This window comes from Bison bison, unplaced genomic scaffold, assembly GCF_000754665.1.
Source record: "Bison bison bison isolate TAMUID 2011002044 unplaced genomic scaffold, Bison_UMD1.0 scf7180017864456, whole genome shotgun sequence".
In the NCBI taxonomy this organism is placed as follows: Eukaryota; Metazoa; Chordata; class Mammalia; order Artiodactyla; family Bovidae; genus Bison; species Bison bison.
Genome location: NW_011495018.1, coordinates 14,757,749 through 14,772,359, shown reverse-complemented (window position 1 = coordinate 14,772,359; position 14,611 = coordinate 14,757,749).

Sequence of the window (14,611 nt, the reverse complement as noted above, 5' to 3'; positions counted from 1 at the left end):
GGAGAGCGCTGGAGCCTCCCCCGCCCCTCTCCCCTCCCCGGCTCCTGCCTTGGGGGACTTTTTAGCGCCCGGGTAAGGGCCCACCCCTACCCGGATCTGGGCACGGGGAGGGGGCCCCCGGGGGTGCATGTGCGTGTATTCCCGGGAGCCGCCCGCACGCGCAGGGTAAAGGCTGGAGAGGTCAGACGCGGGTTCCCAAAGTCCAAGGGGGTGTCTACTGGGTCCAATCCAAGAGGTTGAACGCAAGCAAATAAATAAATAACGTTACTTTCCGAGAGCGAGCCGGCCGCTGCCTGGAGTCGAAGCACTCGGCGGCGGCAGCTTTCTCGCCAACCCTGGCGCGGAAAGAGCCCCTTCTCCCGGGAAGTTCACCGCCCCCTCCTCGCGCCAGCTCTCTGGCTCAGCCGGCCCTCTCCACCCAAACCACCAATCGCTGCCCCCCATTGCTGTATCCCCTCCTCCTCAGGCTCGCCTCCATTCAGAGGCAGTCGCGAGAGGGGGAACCGATGTCCCGGTTGGGGCTGAAACCCTGCTCGCGCGCCCCTACCCGCCGCGCTGTCCTCGGCTTTCTGGCATCCGCGCCGCGTAGACACTAGCCCAGCGCCCCGGAGTCGCGCGCATCATCGCCGTCACCGTGGCCAAGCGCACAGGGCCCACAGCTCTGGAGCGCCAGGGCAGGTGCAGCCCCGCGCCGCGCAAGACGCTGCGCCCCAAAGTTCAGGGACGCCCACAAGACGGGTAGAGGGGAATGAGGGCGAGGCGACGGGTTCCCAAACCGACAGAATGGGAGAAATCTATCCAAATGCTACCAACCTGGACTTAACCAGCTGCGGCGAGATGCCAGTTTATTTATTTATTTACTGGGGCGGGGGGGGGGGCGGGTGTTGTACTCGCCCCCTCCTTCCCTTTCCAATCTCACTTCTCTGCACTAGGAAGAAAGATGCGGTAATCTTCGAGAGCGCAGAGGACCAAGTTGGGCCAGGGTGTTTTCCGAGCAGAGCCCCGGCTCGGGAGGTCCCTTAGGGATGTCAGTGGTCACTGGGAGCTGCGCGGCGAACAGCGGGTTCCTTGGCCAGATTTCTTTGCCGGAGGACCCTCTGCCTGTTCCTGCTCCCGCCACCCCGCAGCACACCGCCAGCCCCTCAGATACTCGCCCGCAAGGACGCCGTAGATGCACACACTCACGGGCCGTTGGACCCGGGGCCGGATCCCGCAAGCGCGCACAGGACGCACAGCGCTATGCAGCCAGCCGCGAGCGCCGCTAGTCTCTCTCTCTCTCTCTGTTCTCTCTCTCTCTCTCTGTTCTCTCTCTTTTTCACACACACACACACACACACGCACAATACACAAGGCCTCTTTCTTCCTTCCCTCTTAGCACAATCAAACCAGGCGCCTCTTCTCAACGCAAAGTTTCTCCCCACGTCACCCGCGGCTGTGACTCAAGATTTGGCGTGTTAGAACACACACTCAGACCCTGGCCCTCGGGGCTGCGATCGCGGGATGTGTCCAGCCAGTCATCCACGCCAACGCGCTCACACTCACACTCGCACGTGCACACGCAGTCTCTGCCTCTCTTCTCGAGCCTAAACAAGGAAACAAAAGCGCACCCCCTGGCCCACTGCATTTCAACCGCGTTAGACCTAGCTTTGGGAAATTTATAAGCCGACCTCCATCTTGGCTGTTTCAAGAGTAAAATGTAAAATAATAATAAATTTAAAGGTTCACACGCGCAGCCCTCGACCCAACCCCTGGGACCACTCATTCTCAGCCAGGCTGCTGTCCCCCTACCCCACCCACCCCGCCCCGAAAACACGCTCCCCTCTTCACACGCCGGGGGGCGCACGGGGCACCAACGTCTACACTGGGTGCAGAGAGGGGTCTGGGCAACAGCTCGCGGTGGCAAGCTCATCCAGCCGCTCAGGACTTATATATGGGATCTTTGCTGATGTCTGAGTTCACCTCTTGAGGAAGCCGAGTTTTGCATCAAGTCTAGATGAGCCCAGCTGTCAAATATGCAAACCCATCGTACTAGACAATGGGGTGCCCGAGAGAGAGAGACAGAGACAGAGAGAGACGGTCAATTTGATCGACGGAAGGGTGGGTAATTGAAAAGGGCAGGGGCTTGGGTTGAAGTTTGGGGCTGGGGTGTAAGGGCGGGGGGAAAGGAGGAAGGAAGCGGAGGGCTGCGTAGCTCTCCATTCAACTACACATCAGTCAGGCGTGTCCCTCATCGCGGCGGCGGCCGCTGGGTTGCGGGCTGCGCTTTGCTTGGAGTGCGCGGGGGCAACAACACTGGCTCCAAACCGAGGGGACATCCGACGGATCTGCGCTCCTGTGCACGTGTTCCTCGGGGGCGGGTATGAAACCCTCAACAAGCACCCCCCCTCCTCACACGCGCCGCGCGTACAAATGCGCACACACACACACAGCCACACCACACATGGATTTCTTGTTCAGTGTATCAGTTTACGCTTGGTTGTTGAGTAAACAAAGCAAACATATGTCACATTTTCGCGACAGATGGTTCAAACCAAAGGCTACTTGCAGTCTCAGTCTCTGGCAGTGGTAACAGTCTAAGTTACAGAGTGGACTAAGCGGAAATGCAATTAAGTCTTCCAATCAGTTTCTCCACGTCAAAACAGTTTATTTCCATATTTTCACACACAGACTAGAGAAATCCTGGGGAGGTGGTTTCAGTGGAGAGAATTGCAGAAACGTGAATTAAGAGTTTATCTGAAGACTGTTTCTCCATGGACACCCAAAACATAAAACTCTCTTTGATCACTCCATTTTAAAAGTAATGGTGAATATCTCCGTTTGGAAGTAATCGGATGGATGGACTAGGGCTTGTCATTGCAGACCATATGGAATGGTTGGAGGACAATGAGATTTCATTTAAGGACATCATCCACGTCTTTTATAAGGGTTCTTTGTTAAAGTATCCTGTGCTTTCTTACCATTCCACAGGCATTTTTTTAAATAAAATTTTGACAGGGAGCAGATATAAATAAAAGTTCTCCAAATGTAAAATATAGAACTTCTTTTAAAATATTTGTAAGCTTTGAGATATTTCTGAACTTTTCACTCACTCTAGTCTTCATTAAGTTCTTACTGATGATGAAAATGGGGTTTTAAAAAAATAAGCCACAAAGTATATAACTGTATTGTCCAACTCAATAGTCACTAGCCACATTTCCATCACCAGAGAAAGGTCTGTTGAACAAAACTTTACAATGTTGGTGTAAAATTATTTCATGTGATGTGTATATAAAGTTCACTAGCCATGGGAGTATTTCAATGAAAATTAAATAAAAGAAAGACGCAGTTCCTCAGTAGCACTGTGTGTGAGTCACTCAACAGTATCTGACTCTTTTTGAACCCATGGGCTGTAGCCGGCCAGTCTCTTCTGTCCAGGGAATTCTCCAAGCAAGAATAGTAGAGTGGGTAGCCATTCCCTTCTCCGGGGGATCTTCCTGACCCAAAGATCAAACCTGGTCTCCCGCATTGCAGGTAGATTTTTTACTATTCAGTAGCACTAAGTATATTTCAGGTACCCAATATCCCTCTGTGGCTAGTGGCCACCATATCGGACAGCATAGATATGGAACATGTCCATCATCACAGAAAGTTCTGTTGAACAGTCCTACTCTATAATGTTGGTGTGAAATTATTTAATGTGGTGTGTATATAAAGTTCTCAGAAAGTAGAACAAAGCAGGCCTAAAGTGAGTGTTTTATAAGCAGCAACAGTAGTCACCATTATTGTAATGATGATGATGTTAATCGTTCGAAGGAAGTTGGAGAATCCATGAGAACATAGCCCACTGCTGATTCTCAGAAGAATATCAACAGGTAAAGAAACTAAGGAAAGGGAAGTGATCTGCCAAGGATAGCTGTGTGCAGAAAGATGTGGCCCTTACACGACCCTAAAACTTCTTATAGTAGGAGCTCAAAAAAACCTCTGCTTTGCAACTATATCCACTACTTTCTAAAAGCGAGAAAAATACATGGCTGAAAAGTCCTTGGAATTTAAAAGATAGAAATGCAGTGTGAATTACTGTATTAGTATTATCTCTGTTCCTTTGGAGCTTATCTGTTCCCATGTGTACAGGACTGATCTCAGGATGAAAGGTGACATTGAAATATCAAATATTATTAATAATTATAAAGGTTCATGCCATCCTCTGTGACATGTTTTCTCAGTGGGAAATTGGTTTAATGCTACAAAATTAGGTTCAATCCACCCATAAGCACGTGAAGTGAGCAATTTTCTTGCATTTCTTGATGTAAGTGTATTTTCATAAGTTAACAGATGAGTCATGGTGAGTATGACAGTTTTATTCCATGCAGTATTTTGTCTCCTACTTTCACTGCCTTGGTCCTATAGAATATAATGCAAAATACATTCATTTTGTCAAATTATACTGCTCACAAATCACTCAAGGTTTTTTGTTTTTTTTTTTAAAACTCAGACTAGTCTATCAAAGTATTTGACATTAGGCAGTTTGACAGGCTTACCTCTGTAACTACTCGAAACTGCTCATTATTACCCAAATGTGCCATGGTTTTTTTTTTTTTCCTGCTACAAGCTTGCCCATGCTGTTCTATCTCCATCATATGCACTTTTCATCCTGATATGTGAAGATCCAGCTAAGCTTTAACAGGTCATTAAGGATAGTGAGGACTTTGGTTAGGAAGAATCGTTGTTTATAATGTGTCCTCTCATGGACCAGTTGGAGTCTTTATCACAACTACTGTGACATTGCATTGTAGTTGGTTGCTATATCTGCATGTTCAACTGGAATGTGAGTTCCTTGAAGGCAGGAACATTTTCTACTCATTTTATTTTTGCATCCCCACCATTTAGAGTGATAACGGACACACCGTCACCTCCAAGAAATGTACTGATGCCATGCATAAGTGAGGCTGTTTCTCATTTTCCTCTGACACAATAATTCTACTGAAAGATTTACATAAAATCCCTTTACTATAGGAAAAATACTAAATATAAGTACCTCATGCAATTGCTGGTATTGCTGTTTCAATAATAGTATCAAATATGTATTATTCCTTTGGGGATTTGACATTTACTTTAAAAAAAACCATTATTGTAATAGAATGCTGTTTTTCTGGTTCATTTTAATAGTAACATATGACATATTTCATTTCTGGGAAATGATAGCTTGCCTTAGGTCATATTTTAAGGCATAAAGCCAGAGGCAGAGTAACAGTCCCACCTGAAGTTCTCTAATCATCTAGAAATGTGTCTCTGGGAGAGAAGAATTTAGAAGGGCCAGATTACAGTTAACCTGTAGGCTTCATCCTCGAAAGCAAATTTTTAGAAGCCAAGTTGATCCAGAGTGTTAGCAATTCTCTTATAAACATGCAAGACCTTGTGCGGTCTTTCAGAAAAATGAGATATTAGAAATCATCCAAATCTAGGAGGCTGGCATAGGGTCAATATGGCAGCACCAATTTCACCCTTTAGGGCTGTACATCAACGTTTGCCCTTTGTGGGTATAGAAAGAGCCCGTTGCTCTCAGATTTCAGAGCCCTTTTCCAGCCTGACTATATTAAGGTATGTCTTTTGAACATCATTTGCAAATGGAAGCTTCTTATTGGCTGTCAAGGTGCCTGACCCTTAGGAGCCTCTGGTAGGAAACCTCACTTCCTCCTTAGTTTTCAAGCACTTTTCATTTCTTAGTAGTAATAAGCCAATGCATTTTAATGCATTTGTGAACGAATATTGCATTTTGTGAGAGTTGGAAGTCATTTGTACTTTGGCCTTATGCCACAAAATGCATTCAAGGTGTGCAGCTCTGATGCAATAAAGTGCCTGTCATGTCTTATTGCTTGGCTAGATGGCAAGAGATACCCCATCTGCAGGGGACTTGCGAGGTTTTCTTAGCAACTGCCAAAAGTGGTAGATGAAAAGCCCTATACATTTCATTCCTCTTTATCCAGAAAGGATGGGGAAGGGCTGCACTGAGGAAACACCTTTTCTCTCCACCGCTCTCCTGATAAGCCCTAAACCCTGTTCCGGAGGGACTGTTCCATCATGAGGGCAAGAGGGAAGCTTAATCCCCAGCTTTGTCCAGTAATTAGCCTCTCACTCTCCGGAGGCAGCAAACACAGATGCCGATCCGGATGAGCTTTGGGACGTGGAATGAAAACAAGCCTGAAAACACTGACTCATTTCTTCAAAAGCCTTTTAGCAGCCTTGAAGGCAGTAAAAACTTCTGACTTCTTTTGCTACTCATTAGGTCTAAAGTGGTAGGATGGGGCCTCTCCCAGCAGTGATGAAACAGAGAAGCAGGAAAGACAACCAAAAACTTGGGAGTGAGTGGTTCGGAGGCCCTGCCTGCAACAATGAAAAGCTCTGTAGCAAAGCACACCCTTGTCCTGCCACTTACCCAGGCATCCTTCAATGAATGCCATGGAAATGCACTGTTTACCAAAACCAAAACCTCTGGCAGCGCTGCAGTAGGAGCCCACTAACAAAATTAGCCGGCAGTTAATGATGCGGCCCCCACCAGAACTAATTAAGCCAACAGTGCTTGCAGCACAAAGGATTTGGGCCTGTTTTAAAGCATCGATTGTGACATCATTTAAAAGTCATTTCAAACTCATCCAAAACTGTTGCTCAGAAAACAAATGCAGTGTAATGTTCTTCGCGTTGTTGGTTTTATTTTCCCCTGTCAAAAATCTGACAAAAGTCAGTTGAAACTGTCAAGGAAGAAAACATCACACGGTATGAGGTTTTCCCCAGACTTGAAATGTATTGAAGGAATGACAAATCTGTTATATAGATTATTCTAGCACAAAAGTAAATTAGGATGGTCTAGGAGATACACGAGAGCAATGAAAATGTGAGACCGCCCTTGACACAGTTCATAAATTTGAGGCCATGACAAAGAATTAACACAAGATCAATTTGGTTTTGATCTGAATTATCTGTTAAGCTTAAAATACAGAAGGATCAATAGGATGGATATTTGTGTGAGTGTTTTATCTGCACATAACCCATAATAAGAGACAAAAATAATTTCTTCTTTTCCCATCCCTAGAGGGTCTCTTGGTGGAAAGCCCCCTCTAGCCTTCAATACTCTGTCTCAAGCGTCAGTAGAGATTCACCTTTATTTTCTAAGATTTCATTGATTGCCCAATTGATTCGTGGTCTGATTACTTTGGTTGACTTATTTATTTTCTTGTATACATCCAGGACTGTGAATAGTACTGTGATGTACACTACAAAGGATGCGGGTACTTGATCTTGCCTAAGGTCAGACCCAAATACTTCCTTCCCAATAGAGACTCCTAACTACCCGCTAGGATTCTTCTCTCATCCTTTCAGAGTAGTACCTTTCAAATTGCAGGCCATGCTCCATTCATTGGTCACAAAGAACATTTATGAAATATAAAAATGCGTTACCCAGAGAAGGGGTAAAAATAGTTTCAAAAAACTTTTAATTTCTGAATGTGTCTGATGCCTGTATTGGATTGTCATGTAGAATGTGTTTCTTATCGTGAATCATGGTTAAAAACCTTGAAAATCACTGCTCGAAATTAATTAAAGCTCTGATTTTTATTTGGACATCTGACCCCCACAGAATAAAGATTATACTTCTGAGCCTTCATTACAGCCAGTTGTGGTCCTGTGGCCTGGAACTGATGAATCAGAGGTAACAGAGAGGATGTAAAGAATCTCTGAGAGCCATCCTTACTCTACATTTTTCTGTTGTTCTCCATCCTGCTGCTCGGTGTGTTACATTTGACCAGGTAGGTGAGAAGAGCAACTAGAGAAACAGAGCAGCAAACAGAAGGGACTTGAGTCCCCAGGATGACCTCCTGAAACAAAGCTGCCTGTCTACCCTGGACCTTCCATCTCCGTAGCATTATGTGAGAGACAGATAAATGTGTCTTATTAAGCCACTGTTATATTGGGTCTCCAATGCCGTGCTGTGCTATGTCATTTCAGTCATGTCCAACTCTTTGTGACCCTATGGACTATAGCCCACCAGTCTCCTGTGTCCATGGGATTCTCCAGGCAAGAATACTGCAGTGGGTTGCCCTGCCCTCCTCCAGGGGATCTTCCTGGCCGAGGGATCAAACCCGTGTCTCCTCCAGCTCCTGCACTGTAGGTGGATTCTTTACCGCTGAGCCACCAGGAAAGCCCTTGTGTCTCCAGTACAAGCAGCCAATCTGGTGGAACTAGTCCATCCAATTTCTAATGGAAGAAAAGAAAGAAAGAAAAAGAAATCCAGCAATTATTTCCTGAGACTCTATCATGGACCAGCCACCTGCTCCATTGCTGTGGGAAATAACAGAAGAACATCGGCGCTGAAGGAAAATGTAATCTCATTGATGAGCTGTGTACCTGAAATAATCAATATGGTAAAGGAGTGTAGGGTGAATTGTCAACATGAAAGGAAATAAAAAATAAAGCTCTTCAGAGTCGCAGGAGATAGGTAGAAAGATAGAAAATGAGTGGAACCATGGAATTGAGAAAAGGGGGAAAGAGAGGGTCATGGAGTAGAAGGAACATTCTTGAGAGCTTTTCAGCTACTCTGAAGGACTAGAATGAAACTAAAGACCCCCAAAGAGAAGTATTATGCCCTTTATCCCAGGTCTCCCTAAAGCATTCCTCTAGAGCGTTCAGTCAAGGCTATTAGTAGGGCTCCATGCTACACCAAAGTGGCCAATCCTCAGACTTGTTCCTTATCTAGGCACAGACTTACTCTCATTTATCAAAGCCTTTGTTGCTATCATGATGGGCGGAAAGCTCTTTTGTTTGTATCTCATGCAGGGCTTCCCTGATAGCTCCGTTGGTAAAGAAACCGCCTGCAATGCCGGAGACTCTGGTTCAATCCCTTGGTCGGGAAGATCCGCTAGCGAAGGGATAGGCTACCCACTCCAGTATTCTTGGGCTTCCCTTGTGGCTCAGCTCAGCTGGTAAATAATCTGCCTGCAATGCGGGAGATTCGGGTTCGATCCTTGGGTTGGGAAGATCCCCTGGAGAAGGGAAAGGCTACCCACTCCAGTATTCTGGTCTAGAGAATTCCATGGACTGTATAGTCCATGGGGTCGCAAAGAGTTGGACACGACTGAGCGACTTTCACTTTCACACGCAAGGATGGGATGCTGTCTCTGTGGGAAGTTATTCTGGCATTGGTGGGGATGACTTCCTTAGGGGGTCACAACCATCCCATACCTCCACTTTAGGATGCATTGGCGTCGGCCTTTGTTGTTGTTGCTTGTGTTGCTGTTCAGTTGCTCAGTTGTGTCTAACTCTGCAGCGCCATGGACTGCAGCAGCCAAGCTTCCCTGCCCTTCACCATCTCCCACAGTTTGCTCAAATTCATATCCATTGAGTCAGTGATGCTCTCTAACCATCTCATTCGCTACTGCCCTCTTCCCCTTTTGCCTTCCATCTTTCCCAAAAAGGTGTCTGCCTTATTCTACAAGTTTTCAATGAGGTTTCTAATATTTCTCTAGGTAATTCGACTTGGGAGTTCTGGAATTCTGTTTTCTGCATACCAACTCAAAACCATTTAACATTCTGGCTTCTCAACTTGGAAGATGCATGAGTCAGAGACGCCTTGCTGGCAAGGCTGGGCCATGTGAAAAGGCAAAGTGTTATTTCAGCAGACTCACCGCAGAGGTATGTGTTAATTAAGTTAATTGCACCATCGTTGAAGCAAAGGATGGCAGTAACTGCTCCCCATAATGGGGCTGGGTTATTGCCATCATTTATTAAACACGCTGGTTTTCTTAAATGCAATCACTTTCTCCTGTTCTATAAGTACATATGCACACACGCACACACACATATACACAAGCATACACAATTCGTAGTTTATCAACCACTTCTACATGAACTCAATCACACTATTTGATCCTGATACCTACTTGGTGATAGAGAGAAGATTTTTTTTTGATTGAGCAGATGAGGAAACTGAAGCTCAGGATTGTTTAATGACTTACCAAAGACTGATTAGCCCAAGGCTACCCAGCTTCTTAGTCAAAGAGCCAAGTTCTAAGTCCTGTGTCCTTCCCCTTATGCCACAGTATTAATCCAAGATTCATGATGTTCTGAAGGGCAAAACCCACGTTTTTATATTCTACACTCCCTAGTGCACTGAATTGATAGGTGTGGAATATAAACATGTCTGTGACAATGATTGGTGAATTGTCTAATTGATCCTTTCATGAAATGCTAAAGAATGATCAAGGCCAAACACAGTATGGACAAATGGAAATACGGATTTGAATTATTACCCTAGATCCCTTCACCTATATGCCTCTGCAAAATATTAGGAGACAGTTGGCTTAACCTGAGTCATTCTCACTGTAATCACTGTGAAGACTAAGAAATGAAGAATAAGAAATGAGAAATGGTGAAGAACATCAAGTCAGTGCAGCCTTTCAGTGAACTAACTGAGGCTGCTGTTGAATGCTTCCAATTTAGAGTGCGTAGAGGGTTCACCTGAGGGTTCAGGACAGCTTCCTATCCTACAGAAATGATTCTCTGCTTTGTTGGCTGAGGATCCATCTTTAAGGCTTTGCTATACTTAGTGCCCCCTGTCAAACACCAGCATCCGTGGGAGAAATAGCTTGAAAGTATTTTCAGCCAATTTTATTTTCATGTAACTGAGTTTGTGGTCACTTGGTTGGAAGGAGAAAGGGCTGCAGATTACACCATTTCTGGAGCAGAGAAGCATGTCCTGGAGCAGATGAGCATCAAGCTTACCAAAAAGAGACTCATTTCTGGAAACCTGTGGTCAGCTTGGAGTTGGTCTGTAACAGCACCCAAATGCTTGAGTGTAATACTTCTAAAAAAGGTATGATGAACTCCCACTTTTACCTCATGGTCAAGTGAGTTGTAGGAACAGAGATAGAAAGGTTGCTTTGCCAGATAGCTGAGACTCACTCTGTCATCTTTTACAGGCTTCTTAGAGGCGTCATCTTAATTACTAAATAGAAGAAATCTGAATTCATTGATAAGTATATCAACCCAGCATGAGTTGGAAAGAGTGCTCCGAGAAGCTGAGTAATGTCTGCATTCACTATTCCCTGTTAGCATAAACACTTATTAGCAAAACCTAATGAATTGTGGAAAACATGTCTTTGGAACTGTGCAGGGAAAAAAGGCAACCCAGCAGACCTTCAAGTGCTATCCTGAGAATGCCCTGTTTTAAAGATTGGCCCTTAACTGGCATCAGGGAACTTAGATTTCAGGAGGGTTCCCAGCATTTCCTGACAAGAATGACTCACTGTGCCTAAATGGTTTGTGGAAACAATATGCTTTATCCTAAATACTCCCTTTTCTTCTGGGAGTCTAGAATTTTGGTTCATGCTGGAAAGAGGGTGACTATATGACCAGCCCCAGTAGAAACCTTGGCCACCAAATCTCTAGTGAACTTCCCTGTTACATAGTATTTTTCACATGTTGTCACAACGCCTTGTTGGGAGAATTAAATGGATCCTGTGTGACTCATCTGGGCGAAGACTCTGAAATTTGTGCCTGGTTTCCTCAGACTTTGTCCCATATACCTTTTCCCTTTCTGATCTTGCATTGTCTCCTTTCACTGTAATAAACCGTGGCCATGAGTACAACAGGACTTCCCGAGTGGCTCACTGGTAAAGAATCCACCTGCCAATGCAGGAGACACAGGAAATGTGGGATTGATCCCTAGGTCAGGAAAATCTCCTAGAGAAGGAAATGGCAACCCCCTCCGGTATTCTTGCCTGGAGACTCCCATGGACAGAGGAGCCTCATGGGCTACCGTCCATAAGGTTGCAAGGAGTTGGACATGACTTAGCAACCAAGCATGTGAGTACAACTAGATGCTGAAATCTTATGCATCTTTTTAGAAAATCATTCAACCTGGGGTTAGTTTGGGGAACTTCCAACACTGAAATATTCTACATGTAATACAAGAAATGAATAGACAAGCAGTGTAAGAATATAAAGGATTAGGTTAGACACATCAAACAAGAAGTGGTTTCATGAGCATGAGATGGGATCCATGTTTACAAGGGTCCTGAGCTTGGCTTAATGCTCTGCTGTTGCTATTTTGAAATTCTTAATAATTTATGAACAAGGAATCCTGCGTTTTCATTTTGCATTGGGCCCCACAAATTACAAAACTGGACCTTGATTGAGTGACAGTGAAGAAATAAAAGGATGGAATATCTTACCACCCCCAAATGCTTACCCTCTCACCCCTGGCAGTTTTTCACTCAGTTTTCCACAGGGCCTCAACCTCTAGCCATGAGTGATGCACTTTGTGGAGGAGAACATTCAGGAATATTAAATGGCTATTAGTTATTCACAACATAGGGAGAACTCACTTGCTCATACACTCACTGCATATTTGCCTTCCCTTGTGTGTGCATGCTAAGTCCCTTCACTTGTGTCCTGCTCTTTGTGACCCTATGGACCGTCACCTTCTAGGCTCCTCTGTCCATGAGATTCTCCAGGCAAGAATACTGGAGTGGGTTGCATTTCCTCTTCCAGGGGATCTTCCTGATCCAGGGATTGAACCTGTGTCTCGTAAGTCTCCTGCATTGGCGGGTGGGTTCTTTACCACTAGCGCCGCCTGGGAAGCCCACATTTGGGGTAGCAGGGACATCATTCAATGCATAACAAACTATCATCGTTTCCCAACATGTTTAGCTATTTGAAGGCCTAACTCACATGAACACCCCATGGAAACAATATTTCCCAGCATAGACTGAGAGATGAAGAGGAGAAGACCTGTGTGACTGCCTGGCTACAGTGCAGAGTGCCCAGAGGCGAAGGGGAGGGCCTGGGGGAGGGCAAATGGCAGGAGGCCTGGGGGCTAAAGTGGATAGGGGCCAGAAACTTCTCTGGATTCTGCCCTCTGGGTAAAGCAGATGTATCAGAGATTCATCTAGAACTTCTTAGGAATTTCTCACCAGGGAAGTGACAGCATTAAAGATGTCAGTGGAGACTGGAAAGGGCAGAGGCTGGAGACAAGGAGACTGAATAACACAGCCTGGGGTGCATGGTGAAAAAGTGAACTCAACAAAGGCAGCAGCAGTGGTGAGGGAGAAGGACTCCACTTAAAAGGTAGTAAAATATAAAAGATATACTTCCATTCATATATATGTGTATAGATTAAAATATATAAATATATTTGAATATATATTCATACCCATTACATATATTATGCATATACATTTATTACATATATATGAACATATTATTTTATATATAGGATCTTTATAAAAAGATTTCAGAGGAAGTGTCTTTGCCCTTGGAGCCTTTGCTTAGCCTAGCTGGTGGCCCTCAGGTGAAAACTCACAGAGGGCTGGTCTGGGAGGTCTGTCAGGCTGGGAGGACCCTACTTTGTCCCTATCAGTTTGCATGAATTCTGAGAGGCAGATGGAGTGACAGGGTCTTACATGATCTGCCCAGCTTCACCTTGCACCCTTCCCTCTCCCATTCCTAAGCTCCAACTGAATTGACCTTCTTTCTGTTCCACCTCAGAGCCTTATAATTTGTTGCTCCCTTAGCCTGGCTGTTGACTTGACCACTCTATTGTTTGGCTGAAGATCTTGTCTTCTAAGACCCTTCCTCTGGGAAGCCTTGTCCACTGCTATCCCTTGGCAATGTCTCATCAGACTTGGAATCCCTTGTTCAGCATGTCTTTTTCCTCTAGACTCTAAGCTCCACGAGGGCAGACACATCAACCGTATTGTTTGTGTCTCCAGCACCCAAGGGCACTCTAAATATAAGTTGGGTGAATGAATGACTTACTATACACAAAGAATTTGAAACAGTGTAATGGAAATAATAAAAACAGAGAAGGGACTAGATGGTGTGATAGATTAGAAGTGAGTGTAGAAGCCACCCTTACCAAATGACTTTTAAATTTGAAGCCAAAGCAAATCTTAAAAAGTTTCTATTAATTTACTCTTATCCAAAGAAAATTCCTCTTTCTTAGAAAAATAAAAAGTATCCAGATTTATTTTCAAAGCTTCATAGACATCAAATTATTTTCACAAAGGAAAAAAAAAAAGAACCCTTTAGATAAATGTGTGTGACTAGAAATAGCCAGAAACATGTGGACTGCATTTCCCTTAAACTCTCTTGGGTTTGCAAATCAGGAAGAGTGGTTTGGAAGAAAACGTATTTTCTATTTTCCTGAAGTCAGTATATTTGGGAAACAGTGATGTTTGAGATGTTCAGGAAACTGAAAATATATGTGGGTACTTGTTTAAGTACTGTTATTTCCAGTAGTAACTAAAGTGGCTGATAAGAAAGAGGAAGTGGGCATTTTGCATCTGAAAAGAACCAATTCAAAAAAAAATTTTTTTTTTTCTGTGAGGCTTTCACACTCTCAAGAGAAATCTCCCTCTGCCTCCCCCCTTGACCACAATCAATATTTTTAGGGGATGAAGGCAGAAAGAGGAAAGAGTCTATTCAGGCTTTTGTATGTGACTGAGCTGTGGAAACAGGATGAAGATTTTGCTAAATCTGTCCATTAAGTGCCTCTAAGTGCTTTTAAAACATGTCCTAGAGCAAAATGGAGGGCACAAGAAAGAGAAACTGGGAATTAAGGCTAAATTATAACATTTATATG